The sequence below is a fragment of the Puma concolor genome, chromosome A1 (genome assembly GCF_028749965.1).
Source record: "Puma concolor isolate L17-30 chromosome A1, mPumCon1.1.hap2, whole genome shotgun sequence".
NCBI classification, from domain to species: Eukaryota; Metazoa; Chordata; class Mammalia; order Carnivora; family Felidae; genus Puma; species Puma concolor.
Window position 1 is genome coordinate 36,433,634 of NC_141667.1, and position 25,152 is coordinate 36,458,785.

General features: G+C 39.1%; 1 long non-coding RNA gene across 1 annotated transcript; it reads right to left on the reverse strand.

Annotated features, from left to right (window-relative positions):
• Positions 1-10,149: 10,149 nt before the first annotated feature.
• On the reverse strand, positions 10,150-24,254 carry LOC147584105 (uncharacterized). The gene is made up of 2 exons (XR_015255157.1): positions 24,077-24,254; positions 10,150-12,652 (listed from the first exon to the last, which is right to left on the reverse strand). It is a non-coding gene; the product is annotated as an uncharacterized LOC147584105 (long non-coding RNA).
• Between the last annotated feature and the right edge of the window lie 898 nt (positions 24,255-25,152).

Here is a 25,152-nt window from a genome sequence, read left to right on the forward strand (position 1 = left end):
ACTTGATAGTATTTTGATGGCTTTATATTTAATTAAGGGAAGCTGAGCATTTAAAGAATATTGAGCCTTCCAAAACATGACTATGGTATATTATTCCATTTATTTCTTAATTTAACACATTAATTGCAATAGGATATTTGTAGATACCCAGGATGTCCTGTATATACCATTGTATTGCCCATAAATAAAGGCCATTTTATTTCTTTAATTCCAATATATTTCTACATCTGTCTATCTATCTATCTACCTACCTACCTACCTACCTACCTACCTACCTACCTATCCATCCATCCATCCATCCATCTCTCTATATTTTGATTTCTTTTCTTACCTAATTATACTGGTCAAGACCTCTAGTATGCTGTGGAACAGTGATGGTGAAGGTAGACAGCCTTGCCTTTTTCCTAGTCTTAAGGGAGAAGTGTTTCACAATTAATTAATATTAGTTGTAGGTGTATTGTATTTGCCATCATCATGTTGAGAAAATCTGCTATCATTCCTGGGTTGCTGAGACTTTTTATTATGAATGGATATTGAATCTTGTCAAATGGTTTTCAGCATATATTAAGGTAATTACATGTGGTTATTTTGCTAATAGGATCAATTACTTTGATTTTTGATGACAAACTATCCTTGCATTTCTGGGATAATCTACTTTGCTATTTTTATATACAAAATATTTCACTAATATTTTGTTAGGAGCCTTCATTATTATGTTCCTGAGGAATCTTTGTAATTTTATTTCCTTGTTATGTCTTTGCCAGATTTGATTTCAGTGCAATGCTCGGTTCACAAAAAGAATTTGGAAACATTTTAGCCTCTTTTTATATTCTGAAAGGATTTGTGTAAAATTGGTATTTTTTATATTAAATGTCTGAAAAAATTTCCTATAAGTCATCAGAGTCTGTAATTTTCTTTGAGGGGAGGAGATTTTTACTTGTAAATTTATTTATTTATTTTTTTTTTGGAGGGGGGAGAGTATGCAAGGAGGGGAGGGGCAGAGGGAGAGGGAGAGAGAGAATCTTAAACAGATTTCATGCTGAGCGTGGGGCTCGATCCCACGACCATGAGATCATGACCTAAACCAAAATTGAGTGTCAGAGTTCAACTGACTGATCCACCAGGCACCCTGTAAATTTTATTCTTTTAATCTTAAGCTATTCAGATTTTTGAAGATGTATTGTATTCTTGTGTCCGTTTGGAAATTAATGTCTCTCAAGAACTTTGTCCATGTCAACTTGAATTTATTGGCATAAATTTGTTTATTATATTCCTTTATTTTCTTTGAAATATGTCTAAGATCTGTGGTGATAATCTTTCTTTTATTCCTGATATTGGCAATTTGGGTTTCTCTCTCCTTTTTTCTTTATTTTTCTAGCTAGAGATTTAAAATTCTTATTGATTTTTCAAACTATCAGCTTATAGTTTCATTGATTTTCTTTTTTGTTTGTTTATTTTTTAATCTGTTTCATTTCTACTCTGATATTTCCTTCTTTCTACTTTGAATTTTTTTTTTAAGTTTATTTATTTTTGAGACACAGAGAGACAGAGCATGAATGGGGGAGGGTCAGAGAGAGAGGGAGACACAGACTCTGAAACAGGCTCCAGGCTCTGAGCGGTCAGCACAGAGCCCAATGCGGGGCTCGAACTCACGGACCGCGAGATCGTGACCTGAGCTGAAGTCGGATGCTTAACCGACTGAGCCACCCAGGCACCCCTCCTTCTTTCTACTTTGGATTCAACTTTCTCTTCAACGTTTAAGTTTGAAGCTCAGATTATTAATTTTTTATTTTCTTTTTCTAATACAAGCATTTAAAAATGTTTTGATGTTTATTTATTTTTGAGACAGAGAGAGAGAGAGAGAGACAGAGAGACAGAGCACAAATGGGAGAGGGGCAGAGAATGAGAAGGAGACACAGAATCTGAAGCAGGCTTCAGGCTCTGAGCTGTCAGCAGAGTCTGACATGGGGCTTGAACCCATGAACCGTGAGATTATGACCTGAGCCGAAGTTGAGCCACCCAGGCATCCCAGTTTCTTAATTTTTAAAATTTATTTCTGAATAGATTCACTATAGTCAGAGAACATAGTCTAAATTATTTCAACTTTTAAATTAATGCTTGTTTTATGTTCTATTAGTTTATACTGACGAATATTCCATATGCTCTCGAAAGAGTATGTTTTTCAACATTAGTGTGTGTAGTGTTCTACAAATATCAATTAGGGTAATTTGTTGTTCAATTTTCTAACTACTTTTTATGTCTCCTTACTTTCTTGCTTCCTGAGAGAGAAGTGTTTAGATATTCAACTGAAACTTAGATATGTCTGTTTCTCCTAGTTTCACCTCTAGAAATTCATTGCGTTTTTTAAAATAAATATCTTTCACTTACCTCTTTATTATGTTCACACTTTCCTTCAAATACTTAGACATATGTAAAATAGCTGTTTGAAAGTCCCTGTCTGCTAATTCTATTATCTCTAATATTTCTGAGTTTGTTTTGATTGATGGATAGTTCCACTGTTTATAGGAAACATTTTCCTACTTTGACACATGTGTAGTCATACTTTATGAGATCCTAACATTATGACTGCTATGTTGTTGAGTCTCTGGATTTTATAGTTTTCCTTTGAAGAGTGTTAAAGTTTGTTCTGACAGGCAATTAAGTGAGTTGTAGATAAGCCTGAGCCTTTTGAAGCTTGCTTGTAAACTTTGTCAGGGCAGGGATGTCTTGAATAGGCTTTACTTTAAGATGGTTTAGCTTTACTGTTAAAGCTAGACCCTGCTAGGGATACCATTATGTACCCTATGTGTTTAACAAGTTTGTTTCACTTTGGCTACTCAGAGCGCAAGCATCTCCTAGCCAATGTTAGTTGTAGAAAGTGTTTAGCCTACAGCTCCCAGCACTTAACTCTTTTTCTGGCAGTTAGCTTTCGCCTGGCCTCATGGAGTTTCAGCCTACACGAGCACAGCTCGGTATTCAACTAGTCGCTCAAAGAAGCTATGCAGATTTTTGGAACTCTATCTCTGCGTGGCACACTCCTTTCTGGTCTTCTTCAGAGGGACTGGCTTGCCCTGCTCGGGGTCTCCACGATTTCTCACAGTCCAGAAAGCACCTGCAGGCAGGACTCTGAAGAATCTGTAAGGCTCACTTGGTTTGCACCCTTTCTGTTAGAGATCATAGTCCAATATTGTCTGATGTAAAATGTCTAGAACCACTTGTGTCATATAGTTTGTGTAGGTTTTAGTTGCTTATCATGTGAGAGCAAGTCCAACACCAGCCACTTCATTATATCCCAGAATGGAGATCTACAGGTAAGTATTTAGCTCGTAGAATGTTAACAGAGAAAAATGGGAAAATATATAGTGCGGTTTTATTTTTTAAAAGTTCATAAGCAATGAAAACTAAACTATATAAAAAAATCCACATATAGGTGGGAAAAATTTAAAAAAAAACAACAACAGGAAGATGAGAATAATGGTTAATTCAGGGTAAAGGATGGGGATCAGAGAAGGGTACACAGTGAGGCTAGGGGCTGGAAATGTTCTATATCTTAATATGGGTAGTGATTACAGTCTGTGTCTAATTTAAATTTATTCTTTGAAATATACACATAAGCTTTATGCATTACTCTGTATGTATGGCATATGTCACAATGTAAAAAATATTTTATACACATACATATATGCCTATAATGCTGAAACCACCGGGAGAAGATCCTATCTTTGATTTTGTCTCCTGCCCCTGTGTGATGACACTAGGGAGGGAATGGCTGGTCTTCACAGTCCATGAAGAAGGGTCATGTGGTGCAAAATTTGGTACTGAGGTGGCACAGAGCTTAATAAAAGCTTCAGAGTTTAGAAGCATTTACTCTTTCTCAGTATTTAAATAGAGTATTTTCCTCGAAAGGGTCTTCCCTGGAACAAAGAAATGCCTTGTAAGAGAAGTAATAGAAAAGTTTGGGTGAGCTTAGTGACACCTTTAATCTTCTAATTTTAGCATTTCAGAATTTTCCAGCAAAATATCAGACCATATGTCTTTGTTTTAGCCCTGAGGATCCTACTCATATTTGATGTCTGTAGATATCACTAGCAGATATCACTTTGTCTTACCTCTTGTGTATCATTTTGCCTTATTTGGTATCCAATGTGACTTGTTAGGAGGCAAACCTGAAAGCCAGAAAGGGGTTGCTTGAGAGTCCAAATCACTGTCAATTGCATTGGAGGAAAAATGTGCAATACCATAATTTTCTAGGAAAGAGTCTCTTATAATGTAGAAAATGTCCATTATTTAGTGTTCAAGGCTTTCATGGTTAATTAACATCTGAGTAGAAAAAGACTCTTTTTTGCTTTCTGGGAAATGTTTATATTTCATTTACTTTTCTTCAGAATATTTAGTCCATTTCGGTTATCAGGTAAATCAGTTTGATTCCCAGCCATGAAAATAAAATTTTCCTTCTGATAATTACGATGTAAAGTTATGAAAGTTATTCCTGCCAGTATGTAGTCTCGTGTGCTCGATGGAATAATTGCTCTGTTTTGGGCTCTGGGTAAGGTGAGTCCAAATGCTTGAACTGACCCATGGTGTAGCTGTGGAACAACAATGTGAGTTCCAGCACATTAATTAGAGGGAAGTGGTAGGCATGGGAGGTTGTTTGCATTTATTTGTTTTGAAGTTTTACATCAATCAACCCAATATAATGGGGCTTCTCCAGTGTTAAGTTCATGGTTGAAAGAGAGGAATGTAAGGGAAACTAGTGCATTTAACCCACAATCTTTGCTTCACTGATTCTCCACTTCTTTTTGGATCTCATAAGAATGGAAAGAAAACGATACAGCCCCATCTAATGGGAGAATGGTGTGTCTTGTTTCCACAGTGCAATGTTTAGTGCTTAAGGATATTACTCAGAGTTATTGGATTGCCCAAATCTTTATTAAGAAAACAATCAACAAATGTAAGAGGTCCAGATATTTCAGAAGTGAGCTTCAACACCAAAACCTGCACATGTTTCTTGTGAAATTGCTCACTGTGAAGTTGTACTGTTCTATTTCAGACATCTCTAAATGAGATGATGAACTAGTAAGTTCAAGGAGTCAAGTCACACACTTCATTTCCATTCTTAACATGGATCCTATGTTTGTTATGTGACACTGAAATATGTTTGACTCTTAGTTCAATAAGACTCGTTTTGAATGTATTTCTTTACTACTATGTTTGTGACCTCCAGTAAGTTCATTTCTGGCCCTTGGAGCCTGAATTTTTCAAAGAGTGAATAGTATTCATCTAATGGCCACTCTAGGATCTTTTCTGATGCCAGTTACTGAGATCTGCTTATACTAACAAGCACTATTTATTGAGGAATTAAGTCATGATTATATTCTAGGAATTGTGCTATACAGTGTAAACTCTATGAAGTTGAAAGTCATAAAAAAGTCAAAAAAATGATTGAGATTAAATAATAACCAAAAGTACAAAAAGTAAATGCCTAAGATAAAGATTGTATCTAGACTAAAAGCAAATTATAGAAAAAATTCACATTAGAAAATATAAGAACTATAATAAGCAGAATGAGCTTGATAATAAGCACATTGAGTCTGAATACAGAGGAAAGGAAGAATAAGATCAAAACAATGGAAATGAAAGTAATAGTACAGCAAACAGAATTATAAAGAACAATAAAAATTGGAAGAGAATGCTCAATGTGCTCATTAGTATATATAAAAAACTGCCCCTTAAAAAATATTTTTCAAGTGTGAAAACTGAAAGGACTTGTTTCTTTCAGAAAAGAGAAAGTGAATATTGACCCACAAGTAAAAAGACATTTGGAACTTTTTTCATTTCAAGAAGAGGTTAAACCTTCAGTAAGCAAGCAGGAAGAAAATGAGGTTGTGTACAAACAAGTAACATTCAGATTAAGATCCAGGCTTCTTTGCAACATTAAAAGCCAGATGCCAATGAAACAAAAATCTATGAAGTTTTGAAGCAAAATCTATAATCAGAGTTATATCCTCAGGCAAATAATCATTTTGTGATGACAACAGAAAAACTTTCTTGGTTGGCTAAGGATTCCAAAAGCATACCACCCAGATTATGGGCATGTTCAATATTATGCTAAGTGAAATAAATCATTCAAAGACAAATATCATAAGATTTCACGTATATGTGGAATGTAAGAAAGAAAACAAATGAACACAGGGGAAGGGAAGGAAAAGTAAGATAAAACAGAGAGGAAGGCAAATCATAAGAGACTTTTAAATAAAGAGAACAAACTGAGGGTTGCTAGAAGGGAAGTTGGGGGGATGGGCTAAATGGGTGATGGGCATTAAGGAGGGCACTTGTTGGGATGAGCACCGGGTGTTATATGTAAGTGATGAATCACTGGGTTCTGCTCCTGAAACCAATACCACACTGTATGTTAACTGACTTGAATTTAAATAAATTAAAAAAAAACCCGAATGTTATTTTTCCTTGAAATGATCATGCCACTTGGGTTTTAAGATTAAATCGACCAAAACCTGACAAAGCTATTGATATTCACTAGTGATTTTTCTATAGAATGTAATGTTTGTTGTATCAAACAAAATAAGGGTTTGATGAAATGTTGAAAACTGTACTATAAACTCTTAGTTAGCAATTTACCTAAAAAGATGTACTCATTCAGCAAATACTTATCCACCTCTCGTTACAGAGGTTTACAGTCTAGGAAGAAAAGCAGACCAGTGAATGGACAATCACATCACAGTGACTGGTGCTCTGATAGAGGAAATGAGTGGTGCTACAAAAACACAGAGCAGTCCCTGCCAATCACCTCCAGAGATAGCAGAAGCATTGTGGAAGAGGTTAACACCTAAGGCTCAGCCTTAAAGGACACTGAAGAGGGGCACCTGGCTGGCTCAGTAGGTAGAGCATGCGACTCTTGATCTCCGGGTTGTAAATTCAAGCCCCACATTAGGGGCTCCAGCTCAGAGCCTGGAGCCTGCTCCAGATTCTGTGTCTCCCTCTCTCTCTGCCCCTCCTCCATTCACACTCTCCCTGTCTGTCAAAAATACGCAAATGTTAAAATTTTTTTTAAATAAAAAAAAAAAAATAAAGCAAACCAAAGTAATCCAGGTCAAGGGAGGGTCTTACAGGAACTGACAGGAGGGAGTTTCACATTGTAGAGCAGGTTATAAGTGAAGGGGCAGTAACAGACAGGGTCAGTGTCCATTGCAAACAGGTCTACTGATTGAAGTTTAAATGCTCTGTGGTCACTGTCACAAAATGCTTAAAAATTTTGTCTTCAGGTTTTTGTTTTAGAATCAATTCTCAAGTTTATTTATTTTGAGAGAGAGAGAGAGACAGAGACAGAGTATGAGCAGGGGAGGGGCAGAGCCAGAGGGAGAGAGAGAGAATCCCAAGCAGGCTCTGTGCTGACAGCCCCACACAGGGCTCTGTCTCATGAACCGTGAGATCAAGACCTGATCCAAAATTAAGAATTGGACACCAATTCTGAGCCACCCAGGCACCCCTAGAATTGAATTCTGATGAACCAATAGAGTACATGCCAGTGGCCCAAAGTTGGGCTCACAGGCGATGCTAATTCCCATTGTGTGGACTATTCTGGATCAGTTGCCAGCCCCTGGGTCCCCAGAGCCCTGGGCCCTGCCCAGCCCAGTGATTGCTGCCCCATTCCACAGCTGCAAGATCTGGGCTCCGGAAGGTTGGAGTTCGTTGCCTCCAGAATCTGGCCTCTGAGAAGAGTCATCTCCTTTCTGCTGCTTTCTGCATAATGATTAGGACTAAAGGAATGGAGGGTTATATAGACCTACTCTGAAAAACTGGAATTGCACCCTGACTATTGCTAGGTCTGATGTGTCTTATTTCCCCTATTAGCAACCCTAGTCACAAGGTTAGTTGGAACATTATTCAGATGGCAGCTCACCCAAAAGAGGGCGAAGAGATTTCCAACTTCCATCTAGTTCAGCAGCTGTATTCTCCTGCTGTATTGTTCTGGTCCTAGATCATAAGGGCAATGGCCACTTGATCGAATACAGTTCTCATTAGGTCCCTCTACCTGAGCCTAAATGGAAGACATACTGAATCCCTGTCAGTTTACAAAAGTGCTCTTGTTCCTCTTGCACCAGACCCTCTGGACAAACACTTCTGAGTGCAAGAAGAAGAGAAGTAGGGAAAAATGAACTAGAATGGAACACTCTGATTTTGTAGTGGTGGATGGAGAACAACATCCCCCAGGCCTACGGAAGGAGTAACTGACACCCCAGGAGGTATGGGGGAGGGACAGTAAGAATGATGTGTCTTGGGGCGCCTGGGTGGCGCAGTTGGTTAAGCGTCCGACTTCAGCCAGGTCACGATCTCGCGGTCCGTGAGTTCGAGCCCCGCGTCGGGCTCTGGGCTGATGGCTCAGAGCCTGGAGCCTGTTTCCGATTCTGTGTCTCCCTCTCTCTCTGCCCCTCCCCCGTTCATGCTCTGTCTCTCTCTGTCCCAAAAATAAAAAAAAAATAAAAATAAAAAAAAAAAAGAATGATGTGTCTTTCATTTCTTGCCAAATAACTTTGACCATAATTTGACCACCATTCCCCTTGACCTTCCTGAGTGGTCTATCAGAGCAAGTTGGGAATGGCTCTAGCTCTTACATTTCCCATACAAAGCCCCTGCCACCTCCAGACCTATATCTGTTGCTCAGTCATTTTGGGGTTCAGATGAATGACCTCTGGCTGGTGGTTTGGACAAACAGGACATTTTGGACCTGCTACCCTCAGACAGCCCCTTTAAGAATAAAAACTAGACTTGATTTTTCAACCCAAAGCCTACCAGCCAGCCAGGGGGCACTGCCATGTTGTACCTCCAACTAATGCAGGTCTCACTTGGGGATCCCAACAATTACTAACATTTTCTTTCTAGGGGTACTATGTGTGACTTGGGATAGTACTTTTTTTTGTAACATTTATTTATTTTTGCGAGAGAGAGTGAGAGAGGGCGCATGTGAGTGGGGGAGGGGCAGAGAGAAAGGGAGAGAATTTCAAGCAGGCTCCACATTCTCTGCAGTGTTCGATGTGAGTCTCAATCTCATGAGTGGAAGATCACAACCTGAGCCAACATCAAGAGTCAGACGCATAACCGACTGAGCCACCTAACCGCCCCTGGACAGTACTTCTTGAGAGGAGGCCAGGCACTAAGTTGTTAGTAGGGCAGTGGTTAGAGCCTTAAGCAGCCTAAGAATCACAAAGAAAGTGAGGAAGTCCATGGCCTTATCCAAATTGTAAGAATGATAACTTTTACCAAGAAGGGCTCTGAAAGCCATGGGCTTTTTCTTTTTGATCTGGTGTTTTTTTTTTGTTTTGTTTTGTTTTTTGTTTTTTTTTTCAACGTTTATTTATTTTTGGGACAGAGAGAGACAGAGCATGAACGGGGGAGGGGCAGAGAGAGAGGGAGACACAGAATCGGAAACAGGCTCCAGGCTCCGAGCCATCAGCCCAGAGCCTGACGCGGGGCTCGAACTCACGGACGACCGCGAGATTGTGACCTGGCTGAAGTCGGACGCTTAACCGACTGCGCCACCCAGGCGCCCCTGATCTGGTGTTTTTTTGTGTGTGAAATTATTTTCTTTGTTTTTCTCCATTCTTTCTTTTCCTGGCATATTTGTGTTCTGGTTATCCTTTTCTCCTCACATAAGTCATTCCATTCCTTTACATTACATCAGATCAGATAAAATGAAATTGCTCCTTGAGCACAGATTCCCAGCCATTTAGAGCTATCTCCTAGACATATGTGGCCATTTAAATTTCAATTCACTGGGGCATCTGGATGGCTCAGTTGGTTGAGTGTCTGACTTTGGCTCAGGTCATGATCTTAAGGTTCCTGAGTTCAAGCCCCACATCCAGCTCACTGCTGTCAGTGTGGAGCCCACTTCGGATCCTCTGTCCCCCTCTCTTTGCCCTTCCCCCGCTTGTGTGTGCTCTCTCTCAAAAATAAACACTTAAAAAGATAAAAAAAAATTTCAATTATTTAAAATGAAATAAAATTTAGTCACCCAGTTGCACTAGCTGTATGTCAAGTGCTTCATAGCTACTGCATGGGACAGTACAGATATAAAACCTTTCCATTATTATAGGAAGTTGTATTAGTGATGATCTAGAACAACAACTCTCCCTGTCAACTCACATGATTTAATGACAGATCATTGCAGAATGTTAAATGCACCACTAGCTTCCAAACCTAGACAAACCTGGGCAGTTACTACAATGATAGTAATTAACTTCCTGGAAATTAAAATGTTATAATATTCTACTGATGTGATATTTATTTTAAGGCACATTGGATTTTTTAAGCATCGTATGGAAATATTTCTATAGTCCTGTTTTAATTTAGGTTTGAAACTTAAATATAGTAACTTATGCTCTTTTATTGGTAGAAAAATACCGTTTAAAATTTGTTTTAAAGAGGGACATTTAACATATATACCCCCTCACACACCCTTCTCTGCCAGCGTATATTCTAGGCCCACAAACAGGTTCCCAGCCTTGAACAGACTGAACAGTTGTCTATGCACTCATAGTTCCTTTCCATCCAAGTCATACAGTATTATTACACACATAAATATTCAGGTTACTTCCAGCACCCCCGCAACACTAAAGGAAGAATATTTGGGTAACATTTATAATTAGATGCTTAATTTTTGGTCTCACCCCCTAACTGTGAATGGCCACAGGTCAAACAACTACAAGCACATAAACAAATACTTCCTGGACACTCACAGAGTGCCACATGCCCTTTATTCTCTGAAGATAATACAATGGACAAACACACAAGTGCATATTTTCTGGACACCCTCAGTCTAGTGGTAACTGGGTCTCTTATTTACTTATTTCTTTAACACTGTTCTTGGCAATGTAGAGCAGCTTTTACCAAATGTTTGTGTAAACTGATTTGAGGGCAAGGACCAACCCTCTAAGTAGACGAATGGTTCTCAAATGGAGTGATTTTGCCCCCTTGGGGATACCTGGTAATGTCTGGAGATATTATTGATTGTCACAACTAGAGGGATGCTACTAGCATTTAGTGGCTAGAGGCTGGGGATGCTGTTAAACATCCTAGCATGCACAGGACAGCCTCTCACAACAAAGATTTATCTGGTCCAAAATTTCAACTGTGGCAAGATTGAGAGACCCGGATATAGTCCAAAGAGTCTTAATCTGGGTTTAGCAAACCCCTAGAGGGTTAAACACGACTTTAAGAGGTGATCCAGTAATTTTCAGGGATTGTATACAAAATGATGCATGTTTTCATGTGCACTTGTATTCTGAGGAAAGAAGTCCTTAGCTTTCAGTAAACTTTTAAAGAGGTTAAGAGCAAATGATTATGGGTAATGTAGATCCTCTCTATTGCCTACACTTGGCCTGGAGTCTCAATACCTTTCATTATTCTATTTACATGTTTAAGCAAATAGTTTCATTCCATATTCATATATTCTTAATGTAATGGTCTAACCTGTGATCCCAGGAGGAGGGAACCCTGGCCATTAGACAATGAAAAGAAGCTGTGCAAATAGAATATAATAAGGACTATATGAGCAGGTGCGACCACCTATGAGGAGTGTTCCAGAGGGAGGTGTTATGGGTTGAATTGTATTTCCCCAATATTCGTACATTGAAGTTCCATCCTTCGGTAGCTCAGAACGTGACTTTGCTTGGAAAGAGAGTCTTTGCAGGTGTAATTAGTTAGGATGAGGCCATAGTGGAGTAAGGTGGGCCCCTCATCTAGCATTACTGGTGTCTTTACAAAAAGGGGAAATTTGAATGCAGGCCTGCACACGGGGAGAATGCATGCGAACGCAGAAGCGCGATCAGGGTGAAGGGACTATAAGAAAACCACAAAGGTTGCCAGCAAACCACCAGGAGCTTGGAAGAGGCATGGAGAGATTCTGCCATAGTTCTCAGAGGGAACCAACCCTGCTGACACGTTGAGCTGAGACTTCCGGTCTCCAGAATTATGAGACAATATGAGTTCCTGTTGCTTAAGCCACCCAGTTTGTTGCACTTTGTTAAGGCAGCGCTAATGAATCCAGAAGGGGTTATTTTTCTCCACCTGCATAGAATAGACTTACTATCCCTTCTTCTCACTTTGATGCCACCTTACTAGATTATGTGATTAAAAAATAATAACACTGCTCTAACACGTACTGAGACTTTACATGCTATTTACCATGTGTCCACTTTAATCGGTTAGATGATTTATTCTTCACATTTTACTAAAAAGTTCAGTTCTGTTATTATCTCGTTTACACAGATAAGAATAAAGGGGCTTGAGCGCCGAGTAACCTTCTCCCAACCGTAGAGCCAGTCGGTAATCAGTAGAGTGAGGTTTGGATATCCGGCTGTGAGCTCCGCAGCTGATACGCTGGCTGTTCTGTTCCGCTCTCCTGTGGCCTTTTGGCATTCAGGCTGTGGCAAAGGACAAGCGTAGAGCTGCACTGGCTTTCATCCTTGCTTCATGTCCTAAACCTGGGTCTCTTTCGCTAGTGCAGTTGGCGTGAGACCCGGCTTCTTACCCTCACCTGCCACAAACCTACTCACACCCGGTCTTCTATGCAGCGTGCCCTTCTGTCTTCATTTTCCTATTGAATCTTTGATCGCATGCTTCTGCTTTCTGAGCTATGCTGGACGTCAGAAAAACCAAAATTATTTTTAAGGTCATGTTAGTGTTCCAGTTATTCACAGAAAAAAAGAGAAAGTTTACAATTCCCAATATAATTTTAGATAATGTTTTATTCACATTTTACCAGAAAAAGGCCATGACTTTAAATGTTCCTCAAGTCTTTAAAAAAATTTTTTTGTTTACATTTATTTATTTTTGAGAAACAGAGAGAGACAGAGCATGAGTGGGGGAGGAGCAGAGAGAGAAGGAGACACAGAATCTGAAGCCCGCTCCAGGCTCTGAGATATCAGCACAGAGCCCAGCGTGGGGCTCGAACCTACAAACTGTGAGATCAACTCCCATGCTCAATCGACTGAGCCCCCCAGGTGCCCCTAAATATGCCTCAATTCTAAAGAAATCTTCGCTATTTGCAAATGAAAATTAGGACTTACGTATTTAAAAATGTTAGAATCACTAGTTTTTTTATATATTTAAAAACGTCTGGATAAGAAGAAAACATGAAGGTGTTTGGTGGGTTTTAAGTAGCACCCTAGAATACATGCCTGTGAGACTAAGTTGGAATATTCACCTCTGTGGTAGAGAATCAATGCGGAAATTATCCAAACTTGTGAAAATCAGAAATATAAAGTATTTGGGATTTGTTTTATAAATCTATTCTAATTTCATTACTCATTATCTCAAATAATGATATATTGTAAATTCAATTAGAGGAATTCTACTAAAATAAGAGGTTAAATGATTAGCTTGATTAATGATATATATGTAGTTAATCATGTGGGGGGGGGGCACATATGTGAACTGACTACTCAATTCAGTAACAACATTTGCATATACTATAGAGATCTACCCAGCTCAGATCCCTAGTTTATACTTAGAGACTAAATGCAAGAAGTGTTAGTACAAATTGCCAAAAGCTCAAAAGAGGCCTAATGTGTTGCTTGCTTTGTTTCCACAAAGAGATTAATGCTAAGCAGAGGAGTCATGATAGACTTAAGGCAACTATGTTTAATACCCTCCTTCTCAATGAGTTTTGTCATTCTCATTCAGTCAACTTGTCAATATAATCAAATGATGGACTCGTTTTTTAAAAAGCCAACCCAGTTGACGTGATAGACTTGACATAGGAAAATTCACTTTTTTTGTGTGGTAACTCCTGCTTCCAGAGATCTTTCCTCTTTCCCAAAACGCACACACGTACCGCTTGCTATGACCACACTGAACTTCCGTTCATTCCTGAATATGTCATCTTTTTTAAGGCACCCGTTAGTCTGCAGGCACTAAGTCAACCTGCCCTATTTTCAGAGCTCCTTTCCATGTCTTCAGACCCAGTTCAAATGTCGCCACCTACACGGTTTGATGTTAGTTTCTATTTGCTGCTGATTCAAATGAAGAGACACACTGAAGGGACGTATCACTCTATCTTGAAATAAACGAAGGAGATTTCTGACTGGAGACAAGTGATTTTCTTGAGAGATCATTGGAGCCAACCATTTGTCATAAAATCCCCCACCGCCTGCGAGTCACAGCCTCGAGGAAATTGGTTTTTCCCTACGTTCTGTGCACAAATGGGAAGCTGGGTCGTTCATTGAGATAGGATGTCTCACCTAATATCAGATGAGTAAAAAGATATCTGCATTAGAGGGAAAAACGAGCCAGTGCTCTGACTAGAACATTTGATGAACTCATGGACTACCGGCCCTGCAATTCTTCCTAGTGTCATCAGTTGCTGTTCAGAGATTTAAATTTCCTGAGAGGAATCAATAGTCTTGGGATAGCATCACTGATGAAACTGTAGAGATACCCAATTCCAAACCCACATAACTGGCATGGCATCAGTGTATTAAATCACTTCTCAGGGTGACTCAATAAAAGAAAAGTGACGAGAATACCATTTCTACATTAGAATTTTTGAGGAGAGAAGTAGGGTATAGGTAGTTTCCTCCGGGAAAATAAAAACAAGTAGAGATAAACATATAAACCAGAGTCTGAACCCTGACTAAATTAAAAAAATAAAATTTCCTCTGTCCTGTCAAAGAAGGGGAAGGGTTTAATATTTTTCATAAAGGGTGACATATGAAAGAAAAAAACACAAATTAGCTTCTAGCTGATAGGCTTGACTTAAAATTGTTTAATTTTGTAATACGTAATATAAAATTGATGTGGCCTAAAATCCTTAGGCTATCCGGAACTGCAGGAGGTAACGGTGACCAGGTCCTTGTGGCATCATGGGCTACCTTTGTGTGATTTAGCTATCAGAACTAACAGCATCATATGTCACCTCTTGGTTTTCCTTGTGGCAGCTCAAGAATCCTGAGCCTTGCAGGGTGTGCACTGTCTTGCCTTTTCTTACTCTAATGCTGCCATTGTCATTCTTGAATCTGACCCATCGTCCAGCCTCCCACCCCTTCCAGATCCTTTTTATACTCCCAGAAACATCCCATCTGTGATCAATACCATCTCCTATATCCCCATCCTCTTCCAAATCTTTATTTCTCCGTTTTGCCTTGACTAAAACCAGATTAAGCTGCTTCCCCTGAGGACTTTTCAGATGGAGGCTATTTTTTGTTTCCCCAGGACCTGGCATTATGTTAGATGACCCCTTGCTGCCCATTGCTGCTTTGCAGCCACTTCATTTCCTTCTTCCTCCTTCTAAAACCCTAGGTCTTTTAACCTTCATTTCATCCAACTTTGCACCTCATATAGCTGCTCTCTAGGCCCCTGGTCACTCCCCCCCCCCCCCCCCCCCCACTGACTGAGGGCCCTCATACTCTTTTCTACCTACAGCCCTGTCGTATTCCTGATGACTCTAGCATCCAAGGGAGTGGTATATATCACAATAGTCAACCATTTCCTTATCTGCCTCACATGCTACAATCTTTAGAGTAGGCTTAGCCACCCACTCACTCCCAAATCCATGCCCTGGGTTACTTTATCACTAGCAAGGGCACCATGTTTGAAATCCTGATTTCAAGTATTTCCCAATCCGATCACTATTTTCTTTATTTTCAGCTTGTTGCAGCAATTCTTCTGCCACATTGAGAGACCTCTAAACCAATCCACTCACTTCATCACTTTTTCAATGACTATCATTCCCTCCTGTCTTCACTTTTGTCCAATTCCATGATTCATTATTGTAATATTTGCTTGCGAATACACTAAGTTCCCCTACCTGGAACACTCTGACCCTCTTTGGATCCAAGTTTCTGCTTTATCATTGTGATTATTATCGAATAAAATGATGTAAATGGTTTGACTGGTCTTATTTTAAGTTATCACTTGCAAATGCTCCTGTCAAATGAAATGGATCCCATCACTTCTTGTTCTCACAAGGATTTTGCCTCTATAATCATCTCTTGTATTTTATGCAGCATCAGTATTTCCTTTCTATTGAGTTATTCCCATCATAATTTAAAATGTTTTCATTTGTTCCACCCTTAAAAAATTAGCTTCCTTGGGGCATCTGGGTGGCTCAGTCGGTTGGGCATCCAACTTCAACTCAGGTCGTGATCTCATGGTTTGTGGGTTTGAGCCCTGTGTCGGGCTCTGTGCTGACAGCTCAGAGCCTGGAGTCTGCTTTGGATTCTGTGTTTTCCTCTCGTTGTCCCTCCCCTGCTCATTCTCTCTCTCTCTCTCTCTGTGTCTCAAAAATAAATAGACATTTAAAAAGGCTTCCTTTTAATGCCATTTTTTCTTCTAGCTGCTGTCCATTTCTGTGCTTAGCATCACAGCAAAGCCTCTTAAATAAATGATCTATACTTGTAATATCCACACCTTCACCTCCCATTCAGATTCTGAGCCATTTTATTTTCACTTTTATCCCACCACCTTTGAAGCATCTCTTTCCAAAGTCACCAAAACCATCATATGACAATTCCAATGACATATCTCAGTCTTTATCTCCCTCGATTTCTCAGCGATGTTATACACAGTCAACTACTTAAAGACAACTCTTTAAAATACTCTCCTTGTCATTTTTGACATCACTGGCTCCTTATCTCCTTTTCAGTTTATCCTATTCATCTTGTATCTACTTCAACCTTGACTTTTTATGTTGGAGTTCCTCAATTTTCTTTCCTGCGTTCTGTTTTTTTTTTTTTTTTCATTTATACTCTTTGCGTAGGTGATATCATCAAGCCTCTTGACTTTAAATACAATCAATACTGATGATTTTCCTGTTTTATGTTGATATTTCTAGGCCAGATCATCCACTGAGCTCCATATTTGTATATACAACTGTCTATGTGATGAATGACTCAAAGTTATCATGTCCAAAATGTACTAACCTACAAAATCTGTTTCTCATCCAGTCGTCCACATCTCAGTTAATGCCATCCCCATCTACTCAAGCAAGCAAGCAAGGAAGAAAGCTAAAAATACTCCTTTTCTCTCACCATCTTTCATCAGATACATTAGTCTTTCAACAAGTTCTTGTGTATCTGTCCAAAATATACCTAAAACCCATGAGTTTTTCTCCACTTATTTCTACTGCCACCATTCTAGTCTCTCACCTGAACAACTGCTTTGCACATCTCCATGCTTATATACATGCCCTCCCAATTTGTTTTATCCAAAGGAAACAGACTGTTCTATTAAAATTGTAAGCCAGATCATGGTGGTCTCTTGCTTAAAAGAATTATGACTTCCATTTACTTGGAATAAAACTAAAAATTCCTATTGTGATCATTTGGCTCCTATCTACCTTTTTTGTATTATTTCATAGATTCTCACTCACTTTTCTGGCAAATATACTGAAAATTATACTATATATATGTATATAATTATATATGTGTGTGTGCATGTGTGTATGTGTGTGTGTATAACTTCTCACTCCTTTTCTTTAATTTTTTTTTTTTTTCAACGTTTTTTTTTATTTATTTTTGGGACAGAGAGAGACAGAGCATGAACGGGGGAGGGGCAGAGAGAGAGGGAGACACAGAATCGGAAACAGGCTCCAGGCTCCGAGCCATCAGCCCAGAGCCTGACGCGGGGCTCGAACTCACGGACCGCGAGATCGTGACCTGGCTGAAGTCGGACGCTTAACCGACTGCGCCACCCAGGCGCCCTTCTCACTCCTTTTCTTAACATCCTTAGTTATGCAGATGTAGCATTGCTATAAAAACATCTCTCCCAGGTTCCTCAGTTGATTGTTGCCATTTTATATCCTGGATTTAGTCTAGGTATTTTTGTAGGACATAATCTTTCTGGGCATGGTTTGCCATTTTAAGTTCACTTCCACCTCCACAATCATGGACTTGCTATCATTTCTACCTCCCATAAACATAGATATCAGAGTCACATAATCTATCCTGATCCGTGAACTGTCTGGTTGGGCCTCTTTCTAGCCTGCTTTTGCCAGGAATTAGATTTAATCATTACAGACATAGTGAAATCTCATTAATTAATAATAATGGCGGGTATAAATTAGTTTAACTCAAATGATTTCCTTAAATAAAGATGCACGACAAAATTTCAATTTAGAGTTGATCTTTTTTACAGAGTAAGGTGTAACAAATCTGTAAAGCATAGTCAATAATCTTTTGTGGGATGCTGAAACTGAAGCTTGGTGGAAGGATTAAACAGCTGTTTCATCCTAACTTTGAATACATTGCTGATTTTAGCCTCAAGGACTTGTAAGATTTTGAATTCATATTAGATGGAATATTTAGAAACTCACTATTGGTAGTTTCCATATATATTTAATTCTTGCTAGTTGCATATATCTAAACTCAATATATCCAAGTGATTTTGGAGGTAATAAAAGCAGAAATTATGTGCAAAACTGGCTTTGTTTGTTTGTTTGTTTGTTTCCATTGGGAAGTACCATGTATTCTAAGCAGGTTCTTATAAATTATGAGTGCCAGAGAATAGGAGAATGTGACTATTTAATGAAAATTATACATCCAACCCCATGAGCTATGGTAAGTCTGTCCTTTCTCCTATTGATGATGAAGTCAATAAAGTAATAATTTTTTGAAATCGTTAGTATTTCACTATTTCATAAAAAGAGGTAGAGTATAATGAAAATATTGGCTAGTCCGACAAGAATCTGGTAGCACCAAGAAAGTCAGGGAAGTTCTCTGTTAGGTACAGAAAAGGTGATTGGTGGAAAACACATGGTTTCTTCAGTAGGCATTATCAATCTCTGAAAATCATAGGTAACTGGACAGACAGCCTATCAGTGGCATGTGAGGATGCAGGAGGGAGGGGGGAGAGGAGTGGCAGTACTATCGTTATGAGAAATCAACATTTGCCAGAGATATTGCTAACAGAGGAGGAGGGCAGTATTGTTAGTAACATATTTTTTACTATTTCAAAAAACTTGGGAACTTTGAAATAAAGTCATAGGCCTATTACTATTTTAATATTAGATATCCCCGCTTGTTCATTATCTTTTATTAAATATTTATTTATTTTTGAGGAGGGGAGAGAGAGAGCAAGAATGAGTGGAGGAGGGGCAAAGACAGAGGGGGACAGAGAATCCGAAGCGGCTCTGTGCTGATAACAGAGAGCCTGATGCGGAGCTCTAACCCTTGAACGCTGAGATCATGACCTGAGCTGAAGTCAAGATGCTTAACTGACTGAGCCACCCAGGTGCCCCATGCTTGTTTATTTTTGCAGGTTTCTTTCTGGTATCTTGTCACTTAGATTCTTGTCAATGAAGATGCAATGAATTATCGGTTGATGGGTATTTTTTAGCTTTCAAGATTTTTTATTTTTCAGATTTCAAATGACTAAATCCTTCCATTTCAAAAGCTCCTCTGATATAGAGTTTACCTACATGGGTGATGACTTCTAAATTAGTATCAGTTAGGAACTGAAGTAATTTGAATTAATGGAGTTTAACTTTTTGAAACTGGTTTTAGAAAGTTACATTACAATTCATTGTCATTCAGAAAAAGAAAAAAATCTTTGAAAGTCTATTTGAAAGCAATGATGATCTGGGAGTTGTTAAAAAAAATAAGCTACAAAAGGGTCAGTTTATGTTAAATTTGGAGTTTTTTTTAAGTTTCCAGGGAAATAGAATATACAGAAATTAAAAACAGATGTTATAAAACTGATGCTCTGGAAAAGCCCCAGGAGGCTTAATCCTCTTCAGGGTAACATTTCTTACCCCAAAACTTCATGTGCCAACTTTTTTTGCAGTGTAAATTTTGACAACTACACCATTCCCAGAACAAACATATTTTCACAATATCCTAATGCTTTGTTTCTTACTGTCCCTCACAGTGTTGAACAGGCCGTTCACCACTGTCTCACTCACAAGTTAAAGCAGGATTTTGTGTTGTTTCTTAAATAAGAAGCTGGGAGGTGGCTGAGTGGCTCAGTGCATTAAGCGTCCAACTCTTGATTTAGGCTCAGGTCATGATCTCATGGTTGTTCATGAGTTCATGAGTTCAAGCCCCACATCAGGCTCTGTGCTGCCAGCGCAGAGCCTACTTGGGATTCTCTCTCTTTCTCCCTCTCTCTCTGCCCCTCCCCTGCTCACTCTTTCTCTGTCTCTCTGAAAATAAATAAACTTAAAAAATTTTTTTTTAATAAGAAACCAGGACAGGTTTAATACTTGGCAACTTAAATGTCAATCTGTAGCCCAATTTCCTACTAAATTCATGTTGGCTAAGGTTAATTTGAAAAATAAAATCTAATATTTTTTGTCCCTAGTTACTTCTCTTTACTTGAAAATCATTTCAGCAAAAAGAGGGGTAGAAAACAGAGCCAGGTCAGTAAATCCTTGGGATTCCAAATTCTATAGTAAAATTCGAATTATAAAGATAGCAACTAGCCAATTCTAACTGATTTCCTGAGATGACCGAGCATCATTTTCTATAGCACCTGAGTTACTCCCCGGTGTCTCATTAATTCCTTCCTGCCACAGAGATATTATTTCATCTGTAACAAACACATTTTAAAATCGTCAATGTCTGTGTTCAAAGACATTGCTATCGGAAGTCTTATTGGTGTGTGGCTACAGAGTCAAGACAGGCACTTTTCTTTTCACTTTGCTTATGTGAAATCTCGCCTTTCTGTCCTGTGCACTGTCACTGACTTTTGGGACACTGCCTTCTAGATCACACGACAGGATGCTGAAGTCTGAGGCCCGTGCACCAGCTCTGCTCTTCACAGCCTAGCAGATGGACCGCTGACTGGTTGTGGTCAATTTTTAGTGGCCATGTTTTCCGTGTCACCTGAAGGCATGCTTCATAGACCTGCAGACTGATAGGTGGCCTGTTTATTCATCTACTATAGGCCAGTGTTTCTCAGCCTTGGCACTATTGACATTTTGAACCTGATCATTCTTTTTTTTAGAAAAAAAAATTATAGAAAAAAATTATTTAATTTTATTAATTTTATTTTATTTTTGAGAAAGAGAGCACAAGCAGGGGAGGGGGAGAAAGAGAGGGCTGCATAGGATCCGAAGCAGGCTCTGTGCTGACAGCAGCAAGCCTGACATGGGGCTCGAACTCATGAAGCGTGATATGGTGACCTGAGCCGAAGTAGGCGCTTAACCAACTGAGCCACCCAGGGGCCCCTGAACCTGCTAATTCTTTATTGTGGGGGGATGTCCTCTGCATGGTAGGATGTTTACCAGCTTCCTTGATCTCTATCCTCTAGGTGCTAGTAGCATACCCCCATCTCAGTTGTGACAATCACAGATGTCTCCAGATATTTCCCAGTATCACCTGAGGGACAAAACCATCCCCATGTGAGAAGCACTATTGTAGACAAAGCAAACATGAAAGAAGCTTGCAGCAGAGAAGGTTGTTTAGGAGGGATATGTGGTGGCACTGAAGAAGATAGGAGGGGGCCAGCAGGTGAGCCAAGGAAGAGGCTTAGAAGGAGAAGAATTCATCTGAAAAAGATACATTGACCAAGTGAGTTGTCTTGAACTTCATTTCAGGAAATGTTTATTAAGTTATTGCTATGTGCTGAGTGCAATGTTTATTGCTGTAGATATTTAGACCAGGGATGCATTTAAATTGCTTGATGTCTGGCAGAGGAATCAGAAAAGGAAATAATTACAGCCACGTATGAACAGCAAAGGGAACTTAACCCAGTTGATTCAGAAAGGAAATGACAGAAGCCAACAAGAAAGGCTTCCCAGAAGATTGACCTATGTGATGAAGGCCAGATAAGAGTTCATCACATTTAGAAGGGTGTGGGAAGAATACCGTACTTGGAAACAGCAGGTTGCAGTGCACTTATAGGAAACAGCAGGTGCAGAAATGTGTAGTGTGTGTGTGTGCATGTGTGTGTGTGTGTGTGTGTGTATCTATGTCTGTGTGGAGGAGAGACAGACAGGCAGACAGAGAGGGTTAGAATGTAAGAGACTAGTACATTTAGAGAAATGTAAGTAATTCTCCCTTGGCAGAGAAAAGGTGTTTAATGGAAGAAATGGAAGAGTAATAAAGAGACAAAGCTGGAGAAGAGGTCGGGGGCAAAATTATAAAGGGTCTTAGAAAGTAGTTCAAATTTCATCTGCAAGGACATAAGAAGGATTGTAAGTTGAAGAATGACATGATAAAATTAGTGTTTTAGAAGGATGAGTCTGGAAGCAGCGAAGAGAAGACATGGGAGATGAGAATAGACCAGAGGCAGAAAACTTGGAGGCTATTGTAGGTATCTACCAAGGAACAAAGACTTAAGAAGTGGACTTAAGAGTAGAGGGTATCGCAGCAATCTACCTTTGCCCCTTCCCAGCCCCCAAACAGATCAACTAAGGTTTAAGTGGTATGAAAGGAGAGGAGTATACATATTAGATAGATGAGTGAGACAGAATCCAGAGAAAAGCTCTGTGGTGAGGGGTGAAGAAGGAAAACTACTGGAATGATCCCAGGTCTCCTGTTTGTGTGATTGGTTGTGTGGTAGATGCATTTATCAAGTGAGGAGAAAAAATAAGAAAAGGAAAACAATCATGTGTATTGGGAATGGTGATAAATTTCATTTTGGACAAATTAAGCTTAACTTGTCTAAGGGATATTTAAGTGGGAATGTATAATGGGTAATCAGATATATGGTGTGCAGTTCAGTAAAGGGAAATCGGTGAGAGACGTAGATTTGAAAATCATTTATGAACACATGGTCATTGAAACCAGGGTTATAAAGAATATTACTTTGGAAAAATGAGTGACAACACAGCACAGATGGGAGAGACCGTACAGCTGGGGGTATAGCAGAGCCAAGGATTGAATCAAGGTTTGTGGATGAGAACATGGTGGGTTCTGAACCGCTGTACAGTTTGACTCTAACTTTCAATACTTACCTACAACTTATTGTTAGAAATGATATTTCAAGAATTGTGTCTGCGGGGCCTTTACTCCATCTCCCTGGAAAGACCAGTAGTACTCCTGGGGGCACCACTGTCCCCTGTACATGCCTTTATTGTAGAACTCACTGTGAATTGCATGCTGTTTTAAATTGGATATTGTTTGGATATTAAATTGGAGGGAAGAGACCTTTTTGTAATCAGCTTGTATTTCCTGCACACGACAGAATTATTGCATGCACTAGCTTCTCAATAACATTTTGTTCATATATTAAATAAGGAAAGTGGGACTATAAGAGATTACAAGCTGAATCATGGGGAGAACATTCTTGATAAGCTCGTCTGTTTGCCACGCTCGTCTGTTTGCCACGACTTAAAAATTTTACTAGCCTGAAATTATTTTATACTCAATCTATTTTAAAGTCATATAACCATCCACAAGCTTAATATTCACCCCAGATTCTCATTTTTTCCATTTAATATCACTAGCATTTCTCCCATTAAAACCAAACTACAAAGTTCAGTAGAAATGCAACTTTAGAAAAAAAAAAAAAAAGAAATGCAACTTTGGAGAATAGGAATAATAACAAATAGGCTGTCTAATTGGACTTCCTCACGTTTTACAAATGCAATTCTGGAAAATAGCAAAAGGAATAAGATCCAATTCATTTTATAGTTAATGTTCATAACAAGGTCATTATCTCTTAATTTAGAATTATGAGTAATAATAATTCAACCTACTTTTTTTGTGATCTGTGTTTTATTGTGGAAATTTGCAAAGTTAGACCAATATACACATTAACAAAAAACATACAGCATAGGTTTTTCCACTCATTTTTAAGAGTATTATCCAAATCACTACAGATAGCTCTTATTTCTTAAATTATATTAGAAGTAGATATGTGTGTGTGCCTGAGTGTGTATTGAACTTCTTTAAAACTTCTTTAAAAGTCAAAATGGATTATAATATTTACATGGCTATTTATATCTATATAAAAATTGCCTGTGTATTCTCCCCTTCTTTTTGCCTAAGTCAGACTATATTCCCCTGGAGCACTAACCATGCAGTTTGTATGATATAAAAATGTTCATTTAAAGTGGCCTTTACAATAGTAACAGTAAACCAATACAAATAAGTACCCCGAGTACTAGCAAACTACTTACCAATGTGTAATTTGCTTTGTGAGATTTCCTCTCATCATATAAAAGTTGAGTTGGTCCAGAAGATGATTCAACTTGACAGAAGACTAAGGTGCCAAAGTGAAGAAAGTCCTGTAAAAAGGTAAAGGAAGAAGGCACACAACCAAATCAGGGTCTAAGAAGAAGAAACTCCTGAGCTTACCAGTGGTCAGTAGGTCGAGACTCATTTGTACAATGTGGTCTTGGAACCATTTAAGCTCTAAAGCCAAACAAAGGGGAGAAGGGAAAAGATTAAGTAAGGTGAAATGTCTGTCCTCTGTTCTTATAAAATGTGTTTTTGGTGAGATTTACAACAAAATTATAACTACTGCTTCTAAGCCTATTCTAAAAGCATATACACAGGACATACAGAATATCAACCGCCCATAGACAGCACTGAAATGGCTGCCAATAAAATCACAACTGGTTGGAGTAGCTTGTTGTACATCATGCATGAAGATGATGCAATACATCTATAGTCAGCTGGGCATGTGCTCTGAGCTGTTTTTCTAGTTGTGGTGATAGATTTGAATTGGTTTGTCTGCACTTTCTCACCCACTCTGCTTTGTGGCCAAGGGCACATATTTTGTGGACAGCTGTCTGAGGCTAGTGGTAAAGTCTGTGGCCATGGAACAGAGGAATTCAAACTGGCCAAACCCACAACCTTGGCCTCATTAGTTACTGCGCTCCAACCGACAGAGCTAACTGGTGGCAGCTGCATTTCTTGGTGCCGCACACATTTTGAGAGCATTCCAAAATGGGCCCATCAGATACCAACTGGGCACAAATGAATCCTTGTTTATTTGCATTGAGGCCAAAGAGCTGTACATAGTGGTTTGGGTTTTCTTAAACCTCCATCAGAATTGCCTGCCATTTCCCATGTTTATGGCTAAATGAGGCTCAGGGCATCAGGCTCCACTTCTGACATGAGGTTTTTATCAGTAGAAAAATGGAAGCAGATGATTCCGTCATCTTTTAAAGTGGTGACATGGGGTGATGCTGACATCATGTGAAATCTGTCTTGAAACCCCCTTACTATCCACCAATTACTTCTGGAAAAA